Source organism: Neovison vison, chromosome 1 (assembly GCF_020171115.1).
Source record: "Neovison vison isolate M4711 chromosome 1, ASM_NN_V1, whole genome shotgun sequence".
NCBI classification, from domain to species: domain Eukaryota; kingdom Metazoa; phylum Chordata; class Mammalia; order Carnivora; family Mustelidae; genus Neogale; species Neogale vison.
Window position 1 is genome coordinate 104,312,292 of NC_058091.1, and position 21,319 is coordinate 104,333,610.

At 34.8% G+C, this 21,319-nt stretch overlaps 1 protein-coding gene and 1 pseudogene across 1 annotated transcript in view; both read right to left on the bottom strand.

Annotated features, from left to right (window-relative positions):
- The window catches only part of KHDRBS2 (KH RNA binding domain containing, signal transduction associated 2), a 574,896-nt gene that overhangs the window by 47,884 nt on the left and 505,693 nt on the right, over window positions 1-21,319 (bottom strand). The window lies entirely within an intron of this gene.
- LOC122909444 lies at window positions 1,048-2,108 on the bottom strand (annotated as a pseudogene).

The following is a 21,319-nucleotide window of genomic DNA, read 5'->3' on the forward strand; positions in this document are numbered from 1 at the left end:
TCACCAGTACTTAGAACAGTACCAAATATGTACTGTATTTTTTTTTTTACAATTTTTTTCACTTTTTAAAATTGAAGCTCCTGTGACGCATGGACTATGTCATACTTAATCACCTTTTTTTTTTTTAGATGCCTTATGGTGTTTAGTATAGTTTATTCCATAGAGTATTTTCTCAATAAATATGTATCAAATTGCTAAATTAGCATAAAGGAGAGTATTCTCACCCAAAGCAGATATGGATTGACTCAAAACAGTCACCACTGAAAGAGAAATATTTTAAATGATGAGTTTATCAAGTAGTAGTATTATCTCCATTTATGAAGGATAGCTTTACCATTTAGCTTGTGGAAGGCTATTACATCTTCCCTCCTCACTTACACTTTTATTTTTTTAAGTCTTACACAGAAAATCCGTAAAACATACAGAAATCTTTCCTGGCAATGCACAGTTTCATAAGGTATATAGTGCAGTGGTCCCCAAGTAATTGTCCTTACTATAAAAGGGAAAGTAAATGTGGATACTTATACATAATTTATTTTTGTTTTCTTACATTTGACATAAGTTTATATAGTTTTCTTAGGACAAGTAAAATTATGAATCATGCTGGTAATGTTCTAACATAAATCAGTAAAATAGAAATACTCCCTACAAAGCCAGTCAGTATCTGTATGAGATTCAACTTAGATATGAATAATCAACTAAGAAATCAAAACATATTCTTCCAATTTTTGCTCCATTGTTTCTGCTGTTTCCTTTGAAGAAATTACTTTTTTTAAAAAAGAAATTTCTATGCCCAAGGAGGGGCTCGAACTCACCCCCTGAGATTAGGAGTCACATGCTCTTCTGATTGAGCCAGCCAGGTGCCCCTGAAGAAATTACTATCTTATGTCTCTGCCTATTCACACAACTGTACTAAAAATTATGACCTTTTTTTGACAATAGAAAGATTTTCTTTATTAATGACCCCAAGTGTATTTCTTAGATATAAGGGTTTTGAACTCAAATACATAGGAGAAAACAAGTTAAGATTGCTTTGTCCTGCAATTTATTACCAGTGACATACTGCAAGGTGCAACAGCTTGGAAAAGGAGGAAGAAGGCAAGGGGAATGAGGGGAGATAAAGAAAAGGAATTAAGTCGATCAAATGGAATTCTTTTTTTTTTCTTTTTTTAAAAAATTCTTGAGAACTATTATGTCCTTGCCAGCATTGCTCATTTCTCCAGATTATTTTCCAAACATGTACAAAATGGAACCAAAATGGAGAACCCCTTAAGAACCTGAAGCCACGCCATATGAAAAGCTATGATTAGCCAGTAGCCTTCTGTTGCCGGCCACCTCCTCCTCCTGCTCCCAATTCTAGCGGTATGAAAATGGTCTTCCCTGTGACTGTTTTCGGTTCTTTTTTCTCAGTGTCTGCACATTTCAGCACCTCGAGGAAGTTGCTGGTTTTGCCCACATCATATGTGAATCTAGGCCTTAGAGCACTTGAGGTGGTAGTAAAGGTAGTCCCAGGACATGTGGATCGGGTTGTTGGTGCTTTCTCGAGCCCTGGCTTCGGTGTGGTGAGGGAATGAAGGTCATAGAGCCAGTGTTGTCACCTGCTGCAGCATCTGTGTCTTTCAGCTCCAGAGGAGGTTCCTGGTGGCTAAGGGGGAACTGTGGGGGCTGTGGGGCTGGCTCTGTGTCCTTGTTTGAACTCTTGCATGGACACTTTTCCAATCACTACATCATCGTTATCCTTAAACACTGTACTGAAGACTACTGTGACTCTATCCTTTTTAGACTAAACATACATGGTCTCACCATCCCTCTAACAGATAAATGCACCGTTCTCTCCTTCTCTGCCCTCATCTTGGGATTAGAAGCATTTCTCAAAGACAGAGGCAAAACAATTTAATGTCAACATGCCAGCCTGATGCCCAATGGAATCCTTGGATGCCGGCAGATTATCAAGGTCATATAGCAAAGAGACATTGTATCCTGGTTTGGGATTTACCAAGAAAACTCTGTACACCCTCTTTATTAACTCATCAGTATCCCGTGCCTGAAGTTCCTTGTAGAATTTCAAAGAAACACTGACCATCACTTTTTTTTTCTCCATTGTAATTTGAAATATGATAGAGGACTTCCAACAAAATCTGCAAGTTTTACTTCTACTGCTTCTGGTTTGTGACCAGCGGCCACATTTTTTAACTTGCGTGTGACCGCAATGATGTCATTGCTCACCTCCAGCAGGATTATGCCAGCAGCTGGCCCCCAAGCCTGAACCTGGCCTGCCCAGCCACAGCTGATGGTCCAAGACTGTTTTAGATGCTAATTAAATTATCAGGGTCTCAGAATAGAATTTTCTATATCCGATGTCCCAGTGAAAGAGAAAAACACCTTCTTCAATTAAAAGTTTTAATGTTATTTCCTTCCAGCTGAAGCCAGATGATTTGGCATCTTTCACAAAAAAAACAAAAAAACAAAAAAACAAAAAAACAACAACAAAAAAACCAACGTACCCAAGGAGGAAAAGATTCATTGTTTTCTGGAACATGGTTATGGAGAACATCTCTTCTATCTTGAATTCCTTCATATTTGTGAAGTTATAAATTCTTTAGTTTTCTATTCTTTGAACCAAATAAAAGATCCTTACAAGATCCTTAAAAAATGCAGTCTTGGCTATTTTCCAGATCTTCACCAAGTCCTCTACAATTTGCTTAAGTTATAATTTGAAGTGGAGTCTGATGTGAAGACCTGAGTAGTGTGAAAGAAGAGAATGATTTCTTTGTAGTTCCCTATGAATTCTATATAGGTCACTTTATACATATACTTTATGAATATTGGGCAAGGCAGCTTACAGGGGAGATGTGCATTACTATAAATACATAATTATACAAAGCCAGCCCTTTTCAAATCTGCTTTGGATTTTTTTCTCTGCCTTAATATGCCTACTAATTTTTCAATTTAATTTAAGCACTCCTTCTTGAACTATGATTTCTGCACCAATTTTGGGTTTCAAATCTAACTAATATTGGCTCCCTCTATATGTAGGCTTAAAGTAATAGTAATTTCACCAGACTGTATATTAATCACTGAATTTATTATCCAAGCAATAGAGATAAAAGAAGAACAAGACTTAATTCCTGTCTTTGAGAGGTTCTCAGCCTGTGTGATCTGATAACTGTTTAACAAATGCCTCTTCAAAAAAGTATGTGCATGTGTGTGGTGTGTACGTATATATAGTTTCACTATAAATTTGACTGACATAACCACACAATTTACAAATAAAAATCAAATATATAAATATATATAAATTTAATTTATACTTATAATAAATTGTATATTTAATTTATATTAAAATTAAATTTATAGCACACAACTTACAGATAAAATATCTAATTTATTTTGTTTTATACACATACAATTTCATTGTGACTTGCTATTTCTTATAAAATCAGTTTTTATAATTCTGATATTATAATGATACCATAATAAATCACAAAACAGATAAAACATGACTATCATCTTTTTTTAAAGGCACTCTATGAATTTTAATTAGCATAAATACAAAGAAAATACACCTAGGAATATCCCAATGAAACTGCTGAAAATCAAAATTTAAAGGCATCCAGGAAAAATTGGTACATTATCTTAAAAGTGAACAAAAAGAGACAAAGCCAAATTTTTCAACAGAAATGATGGAAGCAAGAAGACAATGGAATGCTATCTCCTGTGTGATGGCTATCTTGTTCAGCAAATAAGACAGCCTTGTATTGATGAACATTCTAAATCTGACAGGAATGCCATTTGAAATTTTCCTTCATGTTGGTTGGCAAGTAAAATGAAAGGAAAACCTTAAATACATATGTCAGCTTTATTCATTTCTCAGTTATGTGAGCAACTTTGTTCTGAGTTGGACAATGGCTTTCACATACTAGGAGAATGGTCTCTAAATTTTGTGTTCTGTTCACACTGTAACAGGCTATAGGATGATGCCATTTTAAGTTAAATCTGCATTATTAATGTTTTCTCCATAGTGTTCTTAAATCTACATAATCAATAACAAAAGATCAAGTCCTAGCTTTTGGCATTTGCTGGTATCTGTGGTGTAAATACTCTTATCACGGCTGATTTCAGGATATCAACATGGAAAAGCAACAAATTTGGGAAGAGATAAACAGTAGCACACTATTATAAATTATTTTCACCATACAAAAGCAACAGACATAAATAACCTAGAGCATCGATTGTAATAAAATAATCAGATATGATGAACCTGAAAATATTAACTATCTCTTTCATATAATTTATTTAATTTTAATTTAATCTTTAATAATAGCTGGATCATACTGCTCTCGGCTTACCAGATACATGAGGCCAGTAGATGTCTGGGAAACTGAAATACCTCAGGAAAGCATTTAATAGAGTATGTAATAGGCGCTAGGAGTGCAAGAATTTCTTAGGAAAGGTCTTATTTGAGATGGTTATTTGTGGATAAATCTCTATTTCTAGATGGACCAGCAGGTAGTGTGGGAGCATTCCACTTTCCAGGAACATCAAGTGTGAATGCCGGGCAACATCAAAGGAAAGTCCTGTGTTAGGGAACTGTTAGCAGTTGAATGTGACTAAAGCACAAAATGTCTATGAAGGGGTAGGCAGTCAGGCTCAAGAAACAGATAAAAGGAAGTTTTGAAGTTCTTCCTGTGACATGGTAAGGAGTTTATCTGTATGTATCCTGTAGGCAAGGGAGCCATGAAAACTTTCAAGCAGAGGAATGATGAAATATACATCTGCGGGGGGTAGGGTTATGGACATTGGGGAGGGTATGTGCTTTTGGGTAAATTGGAAGGGGAGGTGAACCACGAGAGACTATGGACTCTGAAAAACAATCTGAGGGGTTTGAAGTGGCGGGGGGGTGGGAGGTTGGGGTACCAGGTGGTGGGTAATATAGAGGGCATGGCTTGCATGGAGCACTGGGTGTGGTGAAAAAATAATGAATACTGTTTTTCTGAAAATAAATTGGAAAAAAAAAAGAAATATACATCTGCATTTTGTAACTGTCTTTGATTCTTAAAAATTCCAAGTCTTTTGGGACGAGGCTCCATGTTCCCCCTCTACTTTCTTGAATATGTTAATCATAGTTACTGTAAAACCCCTGGATGATAACTCTAACATCTGAGTCATCAGTGCCTTCATTTTTTTTCCTCTTGCTTTTGGTTGAATTGATATTGATCTTAACATGCCTTATAATTTTTCAGTGAACCCTCTCCTCAGTGTTGTGTATTGAAATTTGTGAAAACTTTGGCTGATGGTATTTTCTTCCAAAGACGATTAAATGTTCTCCTAATAGGCAGTTGAGATAGCAGCAGATGACCTCAATGTCCTGGAGAATTAGTCTGAGGCAACTGGACATAGGGGTTTGAGGCTTAGATAGTCTGGGCTACAAATAGAGTTCTGGAAGTCATCAGCACATAGATGACAGTTGAAATAACAACCACTGTTCAGACGGTCTACAGAGATGAGAAGCTTAGGCTACAGCAGGCTCTATGTGAACACAATGTTAGAAGTCCCACTCCCCTCTTTAATTGATCTTTATCTCACTAGGAAATGGAAGGTACAAGCATCCACTATAATAAACAGAATCATGTTTTCTATAAGAAGAAATCACTCCAAAAAGAAAATCATTCTTGAATTCATAAAGAAGATGTTATTTCTTGGAAAGCTTATTGTAAAAGTACCCATGCTAATGTATTTCTTAATATTGACCTGTACCGTGAGAATCTTTGGCTGTCTCTGTGTGCTCTCTACCGCCCACAGACACCAAACCAAAACATCTTGGCAAAAATGGAAACATAAATAGATTAGGTATTAAATTTCCTCAGTATATAGAGGTTTGCTAATCAGTGCTCATTTATGGAATTTCAGAAGATTTCTTGTAACTCAAAAAGGGAGTTATCACTCATAATAGTTTAGAACATCCCTGACTGCAATGTAGACATGCATACATATGTTTTCAAAATACTAAATTATGTTACTGACACTTTGTTAATGATTGTTGTAATGAATTTACCTATTTAAAAAGTTGAGTTGGATTGTATGACATTGCCATAAAGTCAATTTTCTGTAGTCCAACCTAATACTAGTATTAGAAGCTATAATAACTAACATGATAACTAACATGTTTTTATCGACTAAAGAGAAGTAAAAATGTGTTATGATGCTAGTAAATTATTGTGGCTTCCAGAAGAAAGTCATTTGGAAATTTAAATGATATGAAACACCATCCTCACTCTGGTATATACCTATACTTTCATCGAAGATTCTTAAACTTAACAGGCACGTTTAATGTTTGGTCATTATTCTCATTTCAGGTTTTATTTTCTGTAAAAGGTCAGTGGGTATTAAAAGAAAGTAAAAATAAAAGGAAATAACATGGAATTTTCTAACATAATCGAGAGAAGAAGAAAATAAAGACAAGCATGCAATCAAGAACCATTAAACATTCTGGAATTAAGTAATTTAATTATGAGGGTCAAGATTATAAATTTGTCACTAAACACTAAAATATTAGGCACAGAAGCAATTTGCAAATGCTGCCCTTTAATGGTATTGAATATAATTAACAGGTCAAACAGAACTTGACATTTAACTTTCTTTATGAAGTGTGGTTAATTCTTATAACATATGTTCTCTCCTTAACTTAATGAGTTATATCATAAAATGCATAAGATCCACTTCATATATGATCTTTTGTTATTATAATAACACTTCCTGGTAATAATACAAATTAAAAAACATAAAATATTATTAAAACAAAAAACTAAACACAGAATGCCTATGTTTTAATAGTCAGTATTCCCATAAGATGTAATGATCAATGCTTATGACAAGTATCTCCTAAATTATGGATTATTTATGCTTTCCCATGTTTCTTTTCTTAAAAGTTTTATTTTGATGTGAATATCTCCCTATTTTTTTTTAAATCATGCATTCCCTATTTGGTGCTGTAAAGATGCATTTCTTACAATACAGAGGAGATTTTAATAGTAACTTCCATTTCTTTTTTTCCCACTGCAAAAGTAGGGCTGCCTATTACAGATTGCTGGTAGGTTTGGAGCCGCATGGCTACGGACACCCCCCAATGTGTAGCTTTTGTTACTGATGCAGGAGGTCAGTTCACTGACTCACTGCGGGAAGTCATTATCTCTTCAAAACCATCCTACAACAGAAGGGTCCACGTAATTGGTGGGGATTCACTGCACCTAACAGCCTAACTCTGCAACGAGGCAAAAGTTGAATTTTCAGAAAGTTTTCTATGGAAATCAGTGAATAAGTCCCTAATAAGGGGTATTCTATACTACCTTCATCTTCTGTGTAGATTGTAGCTATTAATCAGCTTTTCCACATATATATGTATACTTTACATGAAGGGTAAAGAAATGGCATATTTCTGAGACCTAATTTCTTTGGAAATTGAAAGCTCCAAAGGAACTGTAAGACCTTCTCTATTGAGTATTATTCATGAACATGTTTTTTTAATTTTCTGTTAAAAAATGTATAATAAAACAAAGTATATCACAAACCCAGATTAATAAAAAATAATACAACTTGGTGCTTGGTGAAGATAGAGGGAAATAGTAGCTATTTCAAAATGCTTCCATGGTGTAACCTTGGTTGGATATCCTGTAATATTTTAGTTATTTTCCCTTAACATGCCATGAAAGATTGTTAACTTTGTGTTTCTTGAGAAGATTCTTTTGTCAGTAAGTTTTCCCTATCCCATTTTTATAAATGCCTTTTAACACTTTACAGATCGGGCAGCACTATGTTCAATCTAATTAATGAACAGCACTATGACTAATGAAACTGGAAGTTTACAGTAATGTACTAATGAATGTTAGTTTGCTAAGGGATCCATTTTAAATGGATGCTTTATGTACTTTGCATCGTAAGCATCAATCCTGCTTCAGAATAGAACCCAGGGCGCCTGGGTGGCTCAGTGGGTTAAACCGCTGCCTTCGGCTCAGGTCATGATCTCAGGGTCCTGGGATTGAGTCCCGCATCAGGCTCTCTGCTCAGCAGGGAGCCTGCTTTCTCCTCTCTCTCTCTGCCTGCCTCTCTGCCTACTTGAGATCTCTCTCTATCAAATAAATAAATAAAATCTTTAAAAACCAAAAAAACAGAATAGAACCCAAAGCAGATGCTTTAAAATCAGTGTTATAAGTCTCTAAGACCTTCTAACTCACCAAACAGAAAAAAAAGATAAAATTGGTAAACATTTCATGATTAAGAACAGGATCAAGTTCTAGAAGACAATTCATGTTTTACATTCATAAGTACCAAAAGGTTAAAGATGAATAGCAGAGCACTGTCATAGCTTAATATATTTCTAATCATAGGTATCCAGTGGGCTGGCCACACAAGGGAAGAGTTTCTTTTCTTTTCTTTTCTTTTTTTTTTTTAAATGTCTTTTTACCTCCAATAATCTACATAGTGCCTTGAGGTTGATGCTGTTCTAGGATCTAAGAAATGGAGGCCTAAATAGTTGTTAACGTCATTGGAGCTGATATGATTCAAATTATCTGATTCAACCTGTGGACAGCAGGGGATAAATTAGAAAACAAAACAAAACAAAACAGAATCCAAAATTTTAACATCTCATAATGACTCTTGCCACACTTCTTGGCAATATGATTTTGGTTGTGGAGCAGGGATTTTAATAGCTTGCAGTACGAGAGTATGATGGTATGATGTATCTGTTTAATATTTTTCAGTAGATCTTCCCCAAAACTATTTGAGCTCTGATCTTTAGTAACATTTTTTTCCAATTAAAAAACAATTTAAGAACCTATCATTTACATTATACAATTATCACTTTCTAATAAATTATTCATCAGGCAAATGCATATCAAAATGAAATAATGATTTCATATAAGCCAGTTAAGTAATTTTCATTTTTGTGGTGTTTTTTTTTCTGTTATATGGCACTGTATATAACAAAAATTCTTTTATTATCCAAAGGTGAAAGCATTTCTAATCTTTACAGATTACTATGGTTAGAAGATAGCCAGATGTAACAATGCCTTTCTTTTCATCCTTAACCTTCTGATACTTCTAGTATAAAACTTGAGTTGTGTTCTGAAACTTCGTCCTGTTCTTAATCATGACAGCATTTATCAATTTTATTTTCCTGGATTTTTTTTTCTCTTTCAGCTGTACTTATTTTCACGAGAAGATATAAACATTCACATTAAGTTAATAATAAAATATTTACTTTGACATAGAGTATGGAGGGGTCTCACTTCTGAATTAGCTTTAGTTCTGAGCTTTACTAGTCTACTTTTTAAACCACTCTCACCTACTGTGGTCAGAATTCGCTTTTTTTTTTTTTTCCCTTAAAGCTCAGGTTTTCCTTGGGATTCATGACTCAAGGTATGTTGGAAACCTGCAGCGGGCCAAACTGTCTGACCAGGCAGGAACCCCGCAGCTTCACTGCAACCAGATTAGCTGCGTTTTAAGTTTTACATGAGAGCAACTTTAATCTAAAAGGTTTCATAAACCATGGTAGAGAGCATTCTGCTTTACTGAACATTTTCATGTGTTCTATTTCAACTCCCAAACTTTAGCTATTAGGGCTAAAAATATCAGTTTGCCATATACACATTTATATCAAAGGATCATCAAATACACAAATTTCTATAAAAGGATCATTCAGATTGCTGTATTATTCTATTAACTATTCATTTACTCTGTGGTAATTAATTTCTTTCCAAATTTAACATTGCATTGGCTTATAATGTTAAAATTCCTATTGTATTTCATACTTGGCGACTTTATGTATCCTAGTGCAGGGCTTTCCAATAGATCTTTCTGTGATAATAGAAATTTTCTGTACTTGTGCTGTCCAATATGGTAGTCATAGTAAGATGTAACTGTTGAGTGTATAAATGTGGCTGGTGTGACTGAATACCTGAATTTTTAATTTAATTTTAATTTTAAAGTGAAGTGGCCATATGTGCCTACTGGGTGCCATACTGAACACTGAAGCACTTAGTGAATAAATATATATGAAATACTAAGCTGCCACTATTTTTTTAATGTCTGCTTTCCTTTTCAGTTCAAACTTAACCAAAGAGGGAGAAAAAAAAACAAAGGATTTAGGCTTTATAAGTGATTTCATTTTGATAGCAAAAATGATGGATTTTTGAATCTGCCATCCACTCTGCCTTCATCTTTTCTATCTCATTGTATAAATTATCCTTGATTTTCTCTTTTAAATTTGAGTGATTTCGCTTTCTAATGCATGAAATGGACTGAGAACTTGAAGGGCATATTCAAAAAACTGACTTTTTAGGGAGCATTCACAACTAAAATGAAGATACCATTAGTGACATAATAATATTTGATAGTTCTGAGAAAATTTCAATATGCAAATATCCAAACAATAACAAAGAGCAATGAGGTTAGGGGAAATGTAAAACACTTTCTGAGTCTGCACTTATCCTTCTTATAATCATTTTTTAAATGGTTTATTTATTTATTTGAGAGGAAGAGCGAGAGCATGCGAGCAGGGGGAAGGGCAGAGAAACAAAGAGAGAGAATCCCAAGCCGATTCCCTGCTGAGTGCTGAGCCCAATGCAGGGCACGATTGCACAATCCTGAGATCATGACCTGAGCCAAAATCAAGATTTGGATGCCTAACTGACAAGGTCACCCAGGCAAGCCCTTTTTATAGTCATTTTAAAGAATTAACCAAAAAGGAGACACATAGACCCATATGTCTGAATCGTCAATGATTTAAAGATGGTTATTTTAAAGCAGCTCTTCTGTTGTCAGTTCTGCTACATTCCTTACTGCTTATAAACTAATAGAATGACCTCTGAATTTTGTGCCTGAGGAGGCGTTCAACATTCATGAAATTGATAATGAAGAGGTTTTTTTCAAAATGAACTTCATTATTTTTTATTGTAGTTTCATGTTTTTACTTAAATTCCAGTTAATAATGTTGGTGAAGAGTTATTTAAAGAATAAATAATATTACTGTGTGGAAAAGGATAGAAGTCACCAGAAACATGTTATATGTGATAGTATCCATTTTTTTAAAAGAACAAGAACAAGAAAACAACACTCTTGCCACAAGGAGAATATACACACAGGCAGAAGAAAGTCGGGATTGATTATAGCGTCATAAGAGATGAAAGGTCAGTTTTTAAAAATCTGTGTCATGTTTAAATCTGAGACCAGTGAATAAAGGCTACTTTTGTTTGAGTAAATGGTAACAGAAATGAAAGAAGCAGAATCATGGTAGTGAGGCTTGTAAAAAGATTGGTAAATATAGAGAACAACAAAGAGAACAAGCCAGACCATTCTACTGCCTAGATTTCTGTTAAATCTCCTTGATTAAGGCTCTTCCAAAAAAAAAAAAAGTAAGAAAGAAAGAAAGACTCCTCTAGCCACGAAGCACATTGTGGGCTTTTCTGAACTTCTACTGTTCTTTTCATGCGATGGTGATGGCTAGGTACGGGCTCTGTTGGTTATTCCCATTCACCTCGCTAATCCAGCAGGATGCTCTGCTCACCAGCTCTGGTCCATTTCTTTGGAAAGCAATCAAGTGATCCCAGACAAATCCATCTTCTGATTCTATGCCTCTTTATTTCCTTCCTAAGCTTTTAACATTTCTTTATTTCTCTCTATTACCAGGGAGTAACTGCCTCTCTCTTCTCATTTATGATCAAAGATGAACAAGAAAAAAAAAAAAAAAGAAGAAGAACTAGGAAAGAGTAAATCATCCCAGGGATAGTCAAATTTGACAAATTTTATAGTTCTTTCCAAGGTCAAATTCCCATGTTTCTGATTTTATCTTGAGTAGCCTTGCATATAAATGGTATTGAGTCTGTAGTAAAAACAAGGTAAACTATGGTAGTGATTGTAATGTTATTGCTATTATTAGCAAAGCAAACAGAAATAAACAAACATAAAATTTTATGTTATAATATGTCATAGTACAGTAAAGAATTTTGAGTGACATATTTTGGGATCTGTGGTAAACACTTTACATAGATTACTCTTACTCTGTTTACTGTTAGGAGGCTACTACTTTTATGCATACTCATTTTATAACTGAGGATATCCTTATATAATTTCTAAAGTAAAGCTCTAAATGGGAGTGCCTGGGTGGCTCAGTCATTAAGCTTCTGCCTTGGGCTCAGGTCATGATCTCAGGGTCCTGGGATCGAGCACCATATTGGGTTCCCTGCTCAGCTAGGAGTCTGCTTCTCCCTCTCCCTCTTTCTTCCCCACTTCCTTGCTTGTGCTCATGCATGTGGGTGCTCTCTCAAATAAATAAATAAAATCTTAAAAAAGAAAAAAAAAAGGACTAGTTACCTAAAGGACCAGTGACTCAACTTCTGAAGTTCTTGAATAACCCTGCTTTTTCAAAATTTATACCCAATTTCCAAACTCCTGCCACTACTAATAGTTTCTATATATTGATTTCTACATCAGGGATAATATATGTGTCCAATTGCAAGAGCCCAAATTTGACACAAAGGTGGGAAAGATGTTCAGAGAAAAGGGGACAGAACCATCAGCTAAATAACACACAGCTAAACTGTCCCTGATGCAATCCATCACATTTTTGCTAAATAAACATAACAATTAAATGGTGAATGGTGCTGGATTTTACCTAGGAAGAGGAGTAAGGAGCTATTAATTCAATTCTAGGGATTAACCAAATTGGCACACTCTGATGGAAGAAAAATACTTGAGCGAAGGGTATTAGTTAGCGAGAGCTGCTCTAACAAAATACCACTGACTGGGTGGTTTAACAGAAATTAGTTTTCTCCTAGCTCTGGAGGCTAGAGGCCCAAGATCAGGGTATCAGAGGTTTAGTTTTTTCTGAAGTCTTCCCCCTTAGCTCGCACATGGCTGCCTTCCCCTGTGTCTTCACGCTGGCCTTTCCTATGTGTGTGCATTCCTGGTGTCTTTCTGTGTCCCAATCTCCTTTCTCATAAGGGCACAAGGTATATTGGATTAGAGCCCACACTAAAAAATCCCATCAATTTAATTACCTCTTTCAAGCCCTTTTCTCCAGATATAGTTACATTCTTAGGTACTGGTTGTTAGGGCCTCAACATATGAATTTGAGGTGGGTGAGACATAATACAGGCCCTAAAAGGTAGGCAGGAAGATATTGAGACATCGCAGGTCTGGGACTGGCATGTAGGCCCAGTCTCCTCAGTTTGCCCCAGCTGCAAGATAAGGATTACTTTTCCCATTTTGCAGCTGAGAAGAGTAAGTAACTTGCTCAAGACCTCACGGATCAGTAGATAGCAGACAAGACTCAACCCAGCTATAGCTGATTCTAAATCCTAATCTTTTTCCATTAAATCAGGGTGCTAAATCTGCTTTTCTACAAGTCAAATATCCAACACAACTGTAACTGAAATACAAGAAGTAAGTTACTCAATTGCATTATTTTTAAACTTTCATTCCATTAGCTTTCTCCAATATTTGTCTCTAATATTACAGACTTTAACAATCTGAGAACCTAATTATTTCATTTGACAAGTGTATTTGGAGTGTCTGTAAGGTGCCAGGCACAATTTCAGTAATTGTGATACACGAGTAAATAAAACAAACATCTCTCCATAAATTGAGATGATAGTCTAGTTGCTGGCTTATAGTGGAGAGAAAGAATAAACAAAGTAATTCAACTGAGTATATATTATGCTATATGGAGATAGATAGCTGGAAAAAAAATAGATCCAAGTTTTTGGGACAGGCAATGGGTGGGGAAATTTTAATACGATAGTCAGGGCAGGCTTTCCTGAGACAGATTTATCATACTGTTTGAATAAGATGTGTTTTGGACTGCAAAAATAGTAATAAGAGTAACTTAAAAAGAAGACTTGCAGAATTCACTGGGACTTAAGCTCTTAGTTCCCTTTCATTAGCTATTTTATTCATGGCCGTGTATGTGTCTACTAACCAACTAGAACTATACTGAATTCAGTAGTTCACAGACTGGAAGGAAAGGCAGCTCTAGGAATACTCCTCACTCTCTCCCCTCTTTCCCTCTCTCTCCTAGTCTTTTAGTTTCTATCTCTCTGTCTTTTGGGCATCTCTACTTGACAGGGAACATAGGCCCTTGCTGCTCTGTAGTCATATTTTTTAGCAGCTCAAATGCTAAATGTGGACCTGTCCCATTATTCATGAGTGGGGCAAGAGAGCATTTCAGCATCATGAGCTCACCAAATAGAAGTCCTATGTGTGCTGTGGACTTCATGTTCCCTAAGTGAGCAGGTGAGCCTGTGATTACTTCTCAGACCTCCTCTTTCTCTAAATTGAGGTACAAGTTGGAGAATCAAGAGATATAAACCCAGACTGTGTTTAGAGACACAACAAGGGCAGGATTTTAGGAACTCATGGAAGTAACTGTGTCTTAGACTTCTTTGCTCCTTTGATTCTTCCCACTTGAAACAGGATCTTATATAGGACCTTGCTCATGGTTTTTATTAATTTTTGTAATTGATTATTGGGAGAAAATGCTGTATCGGCCATGGAAATTTTTTTTTTTTTAAAGATTTTATTTATTTGACAGACAGAGATCACAAGTATGCAGAGAGGCAGGCAGAGAGAGAGAGAGAGGAGGAGGAAGCAGGCTCCCTGCTGAGCAGAGAGCCCAATGCGGGACTCGATCCCAGGACCCCGGGATCATGACCTGAGCCGAAGGCAGAGGCTTAACCCACTGAGCCACCCAGGTGCCCTGTGGAAGTGTTTCTTAAACTGTAACTTTGAAGGCCAGTGTAAAGTATTGTAATGATAGCAGTGTTTTTCAACCCACAGAGTTAATGAATGTAGATTTTCAACGTGAAGTTTTTCGTTCAGATATTTCCATTACAATTTTGACTTTAATACCGAGTTTATAGTAGAATTTAGTATAACATTATCTCTTTCAGCCCAAATGATATTTTACATCTAACGAGTTAATATTTCATGGAATTTTTCCAGGCACTCTCTTCTCTGAAGTTGTTTTACATGTATAGATTTATGTTATCCTATGTGTAAGAGATTATTTTTATGTTCAGCGATGTATGAAAATAGAACACCAAAGGGATTAGGTATAATGTGCTTTCTAAAGAAATGCTTTAGAAGCTAGATATCAAAATAAATTAATAAAATCTCTTGGTATTTTTCCTGGGCCCCATCCCGAGATTCTAATTTAATCGTTCTGTACTAGGAGCCTGAGCATTGGGAAATTCTTAAGGTTCTCCAGATTACAGTAATAAACAGAGAGATTTGAGAACCACTGTTTTGGAGTCTTATTAGGCCTAGACTATGGATAAAAATCCCTATTGAGGCTGACGGGTCATCAAAACTAGTCTACAGAAAAACATTCACACAAACAAATAAAAAAGCAGAACTAACAAAAAAAAAATCCCCCAAACCAGAGCCTATAAGAAAATATCTGCCCTGGGAACTTAGTGCCCAAGGCCGTCAACTTGAGCTCCTGCGTAAAAATCAGTAGATTCTTTTGAAAAATTTACTTTAATGCACAATTAATAGCATCAATCAGCAAATAATTCAGATCTGGGAATGCTGATCAGGAGATAGACAGCAATCCATTTTATTGTAATGTGAGACCCTAAAAAAATAGCTCTTAAATAGTTATCCCTCTTCCTTCCTGTCACTTCTAGATCTTGTCATCTGAATTTTTAATAGCTTTATTCAGCTGTAAGTAACACAGGGTACACTCTACAGAACATTTTCCAGGTATACAATTTGACACAAGGATGTATAATCAAGGTGATAAGCCCTGTCCCCAGGCAACCCCAGTCTGGTTTTTGTTCCTATAGATTAGTTTACATTTTCTAGAATTTTATATAAATGGATTCATTCAGTATGCGCTCTTTTCATTTACCTTTCACGTAGCATAATTATTTGGAGATCCATTCATGCTTTGGCTTTCATCAAAGTTCATTCTTTTTTATTCCTAAGTAGTAGTCTATGGGACTACTATGGAACAACTACTATTTTTGTTTTCAGTATGTCCCATTTGTTCTTCTCATTTAAACTCTTTTCTGACATCTCTTGAATTAATTCAGTATTTTTTAATCATCCAATTTAATTTCCTTTGTTACCTTATTACTATTGTCATTTTGGTTGTGTCTTTATATAGTATATAATTTAAATTATCACAGTCTACTTTCATGTGATATTTACTTCATTATTGTATAAGAATCTTCTATTAGTCTACTTCCATTTCTCCCCTATGCTGTTATGCTATCGTCATACAATTTATTTTCATATATCTCAGTCAATTTTGTTTTTAAGCAATATAAATATTGAGAAACATCTTATATATTTGCTCATTTTGTGTATTTATACTTACCTAGTGCTCTTCATTCCATACGTAGATCCAGATTTCCATCCACTATTACCATTTTCCTTCTGCCTAATGAACTATCTTAATAGCGTTTTGTGGTTTGAGTGTATTGTTGGTGAATTATTTCAGCTTTTATATGTCTGAAAAAGTGTTTATTTCACCTTCATTTTTGAAAGATTTTTTTTTTCTGGGTATAGAATTCTAAGCTGACAGATTTTTTCCCCCTTACTTCCCCCAATACTTTCAAAGTTGCTCCACTGTCTTTTCACATGACTATTCCTTAAAGAATAGTCATTCCTTAGAGAAATCTGCTCTTCCCCTGATCTTTGTACCTCTGTGCATAATATGTCCTGTACCTCTGTGCATAATATGTCCTTTTTCTTTGGCTGTGTTTTCAATTTTCTCTTTAGTACTGGTTGATCAGTTTGATTAGGATGTGCTTAAAATAGTTTTCTCTACATTTTTTGTGCTTAAGGGTGCATTGTGCTTCCTAGAGGTATGGGCTTACATAGTTTTCATGAAAATGGAGAAGTTTCAGCTAAAGTCTTTTTCAAAGAATTTTCTATTCATTTCTTTTTTCTACTTCTTTGTACTTGGCTTCTTGAAATTACTCCATAATCCACTGTGCTCTTTTTATTTTTTTGTTCTCTGTGCTTCCTTGTGAATAGTTGCTGTAATATTATCAGTCTTCAAGTTCATTAATCTTTTCTTCGGTGTCTTGTCTTTTTTTCTTCAATGTCTTATTTGTTATTAATCCCACCCAGTTTCTTTTCCATCTCATAATGAGAAGTTTGACCTGTGTCTTTTTAAAATACTTTCCATGTCTCTACTTACCATTTTGAAAAACCGGTATATACTTATAACAACTGTTTTAGTGTCCTAGTTTACTAATTATAACATCTGTGCCAAATTCTGGGTAAGTTTGTTGTTATTGGTTTTTTTTTAGATTTTTATTTATTTGACAGAGAGAGAGAGAGAGATCACAAGAAGGCAGAGAGGCAGGCAGAGAAAGAGGAGGAAGCAGGCTCCTTGCTGAGCAGAGAGCTTGATGTGGGGCTCATTCCTAGGACTTTGAGATCATGACCTGAGCTGAAGGCAGAGGCTTAACCCACTGAACCACCCATGTGTCCCCCTGTGTAAGTTTTTATTGGCTCTACTCTTTGTGATGTGTTGTGGTTTTCCTACTTCTTTGCATACCTGATATTTTCTACTCAGTGCCATGCCTTGTGAGTTTTACCTTTTCAGTGCTGGATATTTTGTTTCATATAAATATTCTAGAGCTTCATTCTGGGATGCAGTTTAATTATGGAAACCAATTTTCCTTTTCACCCTTGATTCTAATATTTGTTAGGTGGACTAAAACAGTGCTCAGTTTAGGTCTTATTATTTCCCACTATTGAGACTTTCATATGTCCTCTACTCAATGTCCCATTCATAATAAAGAATAGTATGAAAATTGGGAACAAACAGGTACTATTCCTAGTCCTGTGTAAGTGCTGGACACTGTTACTGTTGTTGCTTTAAGTAGTAATCTTTTTCCCAAACTCATATCTATTCACATATGTGTGCTAATCAATATTCTGCAGATTCTAGATTTCACTGTGCATTTCTGTCCTGTCCAGTACTCTTAGAATCTCTCTCTGCCTTGGCTTCCCTGGACTCTCAGCTCAATTCAGGGAGTTTGCTGAGCTCCACCTGAGACCCTCCTCCCTATATCACAGCCTAGAAACTCTCACAAGGCTGTAAGCTTCATTTTATAACTGTATCAAATATGGTCCATAAGGATTAAATATCTTTTCCCAAACTAGTTAGAGTCCAATATAAAATTCAGTTCTGTTAGATGATGTTAATTTAAGCAAATTACTTAATCAACTTGTGGTGGATGAGTTCCAGCCATTTATAAAATGTATATAGTAATACTGGCTCTAAATAAATGATTGTAATGTGGCTGAAATGAAAGCTCAGTTTGTGTGTAGTCAACAGTATTCTGTCAGCAGCTACCTAAAATATTAATGAAAACAGTGATGTTGCATATAGCCAGTTTAATGTTCAAAGGATTCCAATGTTTTCAAAGAATTCAGTGGGAAAAAAGCACAAAAGAATAGTCACTAAGAAAGCAAAACCTTCTTAACTAGGCATCTGCTCATATATACAGGTTAGCAATGCTGGTAACTATGATGGATACTAACCCATCCCTTATCGAACACTGCCACACCAAAAGAACTGAGCTCCCACATTGCTGTATTCATTTTTCTGCATGACTCTGTCCTTTATGTATTTCTTAAAAACACAAAAGTTAAAATGGTCGGTCCATTCCTCTCATATAGCACTTCTCTAAATGTATCACAAAAAGCAGTTTTAATAGTAATTCTGAACCTCTTTGCATCTCATAATTTAAAATATTATGAAAATATAATTAAAATGGATTATCATTCTTAATTTTCTTTTTCTTGTTTTTTTTTTTTTTTGACATTTAAGAACTGTGTTTTATCTTCTAGGTTTTAGTGTTACACTAAAAGTTAAACAGCTCTCCTTCTAAGTACAGATGAAGTTAAGCTCACTAAGTCACTTGCTCCTGGTAGATAATTCATGCCTTGGCATTTGTAAAACACCAAACTATTTTGGAAAATATAAGCCATCTTCCACTTCCCTTGGTAGCACATTTCAGCCTCTAGTTATGGTGAACAGGCAGGCTAAGCTGCCTGATACAACTGATGACCATCATAATGGTAGGATTTGGCTAATCAGCAAAAATTAAATGAACACTAGCAGCCTAAAGGAACCAGAATGTGTGCAAAGGACTGTCGTTTCAGCTTTGATTAACTTTTGTCTTCTCCCAGAACATGCTGTTTTTTAAGCCTGGCCAGACTTTTTTAAAGGTCTGAGCCTGTGGGCAGGTACTAAATGGCAAACTCAATTTATGGGAGAAGACTTCAGTTAGCTTATACTTATTTACTTATTCATAAAATGACTTGAAAAAATAACATACACTTAAATTTTTAAAAAAATGTGGTGGTGTTGAACTACATCAAAAAAAGATGAGCTATTGAAAATGAATGTTGTACTGTTCTTAATTGGAAAATTCAATTATACATGGTCTGCCTAAATATTCTGAAGTTATTATAGGTGAGAGAAATTCAATAGATTTCTAATTGTTTTTCTAAAAGCATTTATATTGTTCTCTTACAGAAGGTTTGCAAGCAAGTGTGGAAATGACAAAAAAACAAGGCCCTAACTGTCCTTGGTACTAGTAGGCCAATAGCACCCTGGAGAGGATGATTTTTTTTTTTTCCATTTTATTTCTTTTCAGTGTGAGGAAGATTTTTAAAAGAAAAACCATTACCAACACAATAGAAAATGGTACATTTTTAAATATTTTATGACACTCCTTGTTTTAACTTATTTGAAATGGAAATAAGGAATCATGGAAAACTTATAGAAAACCAATACTTTGATAGAGCGCCTTCAAATTAAATATAAAATCTAAATATTTTGACAGATACAACACAAATAGACAGTAAGTGACACTCTGGGAAATGCCATGGAGAAATGCTTGAGTAGTTTTGAGAATTTCTTCAATAATTGAGTGGCAAAGATTTTTTTGTATTATGTATTGTTTGTTATTAATATTAATATATTTTTAGTTGTAAGATTCAGGCAAATAGTCAAGATTGAAAGATGCAGGAAATAAAACTTGTAGTATCTCTGCTTTCAAAATATTCTCCCTAACTGTATTTTTAGTGGACCAGTTTCATATGCTATAAGGAATAGCTATTTCTGTTGCCTTTAAGGCAAGGCTTTCCAGAGAAACTGTTTTAAGCTTCAAAATGTGTGGTCAGTGAAGAGATGTAATGCTTGTATGATGCAAATAAGGATGCAGATTAGAGAAAGATGTTGTCAATCACAGTTGTTGGCCTCCTTTGGAATTAATCAAGGTGGCTGGGTTTAAATTTAACTGACACTTTTGACTGTTACATATTTTAGAAGACAAATACATGTCTGCTTAGCAATTCCTATAAACACCTATTTGATTTTGTGTCAGTGACACAGTCTTTATGTTTTTTATTACAATAATAATATGCTGGTGTATCAATTTATAAAATTCTAATGGTTCATTTTAATCTGAAAGATTTTGTACACACCAACTAATATGTCTCTGGATATTTATAAAACAGAATTGCAAATCATTACATTAAGGTATTTGGTACTATTTATCTGGACTTTATGTCAAATAAAGATAACCTAGCATAGATTCTTTAAAGCCTGCTGATGGAAATTCTATAAAATAAATACATATATATTAAATGAAATGATCATTACATATGCAGGTTATAAAAGTTTGGGAAATTAGTATGATGGAGTAGAAAATTATGAAATTTGAAATCAGATTAACTGTTAATTTGAATCTTGGTTTTAATGCATCTCCATTTTGTAAAATGGTAATACTAATATATACATTGTATTTAGGAGTTGGAAGATTTGATTTAATCTGCACAAATAAACCTGGGTGCCTTGGTACCATAAAATTAGACAAGACCTAATTGGTCCTACATTTGGTTTGTTCCATTAGACTTAAAAAAACAAACAAACAAATAAACTTCTGTGATACCTGTCATTACTAACAAAAATAAGAGATCAGGTATTATAGAGGGCACGGCTTGCATGGAGCACTGGGTGTGGTGAAAAAATAATGAATACTGTTTTTCTGAAAATAAATAAATAATAATTAAAAAAATAAAATAAATTTAGAATTTAGATAAATTTAAGGAAAAAAATAAGAGATCAGTTATAATATCAAATGATGTAAATATAATATCAAAGATAAAGTCTAAGGGGGAGGAATAAGAAGGAAAACTCTTGGTACTTTTCACTGTAAATGAGTAACTTGTAGATGTCAATAGAAAATGATTGGGAAAGGGTTAATTTTCACTGGTTATGTTTCATACA